Genomic DNA, 3,365 nt, shown 5'->3' on the forward strand with positions numbered 1-3,365 from the left:
CATCCTCACAGTTGTGTTTCTTCCATTATATTACATTCTTTGTCTCCCCCTCTTCTTCCACTCACACAGGAATCCCTATACTGTGGTATAAAGGATCTCCATTATTATTATTATTTTTCTGTGCCTTCTTCCTTGTCATATGAGCAGGAGCAAGGATAAGAACATTCTTGTGGAAGCAGATCCAGAACCTGAAAGGACTCTGAAGAGAAAATTAAGAGAAGCTAAAATACAACAATCCAGAGATAACCTTTCAGAAATTTTCGAACAGGCAGAAGAGATGGCAGCCGAAAATAATAATAATGTAAGGAAGATGCTTGGTGACTTTACTGCACCTAATTCCAATTTACATGGAAGAAGCATCTCCATTCCTGCCATTGGAGCAAACAACTTTGAGCTGAAACCTCAATTAGTTTCTCTGATGCAGCAGAACTGCAAGTTTCATGGACTTCCATCTGAAGATCCTTTTCAGTTCTTAACTGAATTCTTGCAGATATGTGATACTGTTAAGACTAATGGAGTAGATCCTGAAGTCTACAGGCTCATGCTTTTCCCTTTTGCTGTAAGAGACAGAGCTAGATTATGGTTGGATTCTCAACCTAAAGACAGCCTAAACTCTTGGGATAAGCTGGTCACGGCTTTCTTAGCCAAGTACTTTCCTCCTCAAAAGCTGAGCAAGCTTAGAGCTGATGTTCAAACCTTCAGACAGAAAGAAGGTGAATCCCTCTATGAAGCTTGGGAAAGATACAAACAGTTGACCAAAAAGTGTCATTCTGACATGCTTTCAGAATGGACCATCCTGGATATATTCTATGATGGTTTATCTGAGCTATCAAAGATGTCACTGGACACCTCTGCAGGTGGATCCATTCACCTAAAGAAAACGCCTGCAGAAGCTCAAGAACTCACTGACATGGTTGCTAATAACCAGTTCATGTACACTTCTGAAAGGAATCCTGTGAGTAATGGGACGCCTATGAAGAAGGGAGTTCTTGAAGTTGATACTCTGAATGCCATATTGGCTCAGAATAAAATATTGACTCAGCAAGTCAATATGATCTCTCAGAGTCTGCATGGAATGCAAGCTGCATCCAACAGTACTCAAGAGGCTTCTTCTGAAGAAGAAGCTTATGATCCTGAGAACCCTGCAATAGCAGAGGTAAATTACTTAGGTGAACCTTATGGAAACACCTATAACTCAGCATGGAGAAATCATCCAAATTTCTCATGGAAGGATCAGAAGCCTCAACAAGGCTTTAATAATGGTGGAAGAAATAGGTTTAGCAATAGCAAGCCTTTTCCATCATCAACTCAGCAACAGACAGAGAACTCTGAACAAAATGCTTCTAATTTAGCAAATCTAGTCTCTGATCTATCTAAGGCCACTGTAAGTTTCATGAATGAAACAAGGTCTTCCATTAGAAATCTGGAAGCACAAGTGGGCCAGCTGAGTAAAAGGATCACTGAAATCCCTCCTAGTACTCTCCCAAGCAATACAAAAGAGAACCCAAAAGGAGAGTGCAAGGCCATTGACATAAGCGCCATGGCCAAACCTCTGAGGAGAGGAGAGGACGTGAATCCCAAGGAGGAAGACCTCCAGGGACGTCCCGTGATCAATAAGGAGCTTCCCTCTGGGGAACCAAAGGACTCTGAGGCTCATCTAGAGACTATAGAGATCCCATTGAACCTCCTTATGCCCTTCATGAGCTCTGATGAGTATTTCTCTTCTGAAGAGAATGAGGATGTTACTGAAGAGAAAACTGCCAAGTTTCTTGGTGCAATCATGAAGCTGAATGCCAAATTGTTTGGCATTGATGCTTGGGAAGTTGAACCTCCCTTGTTCATCAATGAACTAAGTGATCTGGATCAACTGACATTGCCTCAGAAGAGACAGGATCCTGGAAAGTTCATAATACCCTGTACCATAGGCACCATGCTCTTTAAGGCTCTGTGTGACCTTGGTTCAGGAATAAACCTCATGCCCCTCTCTGTAATAGAGAAACTGGGAATCTATGGGGTGCAAGCTGCTAAAATCTCACTAGAGATGGCAGACAGCTCAAGAAGACAGGCTTATGGACAAGTAGAAGATGTATTAGTAAAGGTTGAGGGCCTTTACATACCTACTGATTTCATAGTCCTGGATACTGGAAAGGAAGAGGATGAATCCATCATCTTAGGAAGACCTTTCCTGGCCACAGCAAGAGCTGTGATTGATGTTGACAGAGGTGAAATAGTCCTTCAATGGAATGAGAACTCCCTTGTATTCAAAACTCAAGGATCTCCCTCTGCAACCATGAAGAGGAAGCTTGAAAAGCTTCTCTCAAAGCAGAGTCAACCAGAGCCCCCACAGTCAAACTCTAAGTTTGATGTTGGGAGGCCACAACCAAACTCTAAGTTTGGTGTTGAACTCCCATATCCAAACTCTAAGTTTGGTGTTGGAGAGTCTCAACAAAGCTCTGCACATCTGTGAGGCTCCATGAGAGCCCACTGTCAAGCTATTGACATTAAAGAAGCGCTTGTTGGGAGGCAACCCAATGTTTATCTAATTCTTATTTTTATTGTTTTTCATGTTTTCTTAGGTTCATGATCATGTGGAGTCACAAAATAAATAGAAAAATTGAAAACGGAATCAAAAACAGCAGAAGAAAAATCACACCCTGGAGGAGCATCTGTCTGGCGTTCAGCGCCAGAACAGAGCATGGTTCTGGCGCTGAACGCCCAAAATGGGCAGCTTCTGGGCGCTGAACGCCAGAACAGGCATGGTTCTGGCGTTCAACGCCAGAAATGGCACACAGATGGGCGTTGAACGCCCAAAATGGCCACCAACCTGGCGCTGAACGCCCAGAGTTGGATACAAAGGCATTTTTACATGCCTAATGGGTGCAGGGATGTAAATCCTTGAACACCTCAGGATCTGTGGACCCCACAGGATCCACTCAGGATCTGTGGACCCCACAGGATCCCCACCTACCTCCACTCACTTCTTCTCACCACTCTCTTTCACACAACCCCACAAACACTCTTCCTTAAAAACCCCTCACCAATCACCTCAATCTCTCTTCCCCACTAAACCTTCACCACTCACATCCATCTCCTCTTCCCCATAAACCTACCTCATAAACTCCACCTACCTTCAAAATTCAAAACCAATTTCCCACCCAAACCCACCCATATGGCCGAAACAATACCCCACCTCCCTTCCCTATATAAAGACCTCCATTCTTCATCAAATTCACACAACACACCCCTCTACACTCTCCTTAGCCGAAACCACATCTCCCTCTCCCTCTCCATATTTCTTCTTCTTCTTCTTCTATTCTTTTGTTTATTGCTCGAGGGCGAGCAATATTCTAAGTTTGGTGTGGTAA

General features: G+C 43.5%; 1 non-coding gene across 1 annotated transcript; it reads right to left on the reverse strand.

The window, feature by feature from the left end:
• Nucleotides 1-673: 673 nt before the first annotated feature.
• LOC148554986 (small nucleolar RNA R71) lies at nucleotides 674-777 on the reverse strand. Its single transcript, XR_015887944.1, has one exon. It is a non-coding gene; the product is annotated as a small nucleolar RNA R71 (small nucleolar RNA).
• Nucleotides 778-3,365: the final 2,588 nt, after the last annotated feature.

Source organism: Arachis ipaensis, chromosome B6 (genome assembly GCF_059453495.1).
Source record: "Arachis ipaensis isolate K30076 ecotype BB chromosome B6, ASM5945349v1, whole genome shotgun sequence".
Classification (NCBI taxonomy): Eukaryota; Viridiplantae; Streptophyta; class Magnoliopsida; order Fabales; family Fabaceae; genus Arachis; species Arachis ipaensis.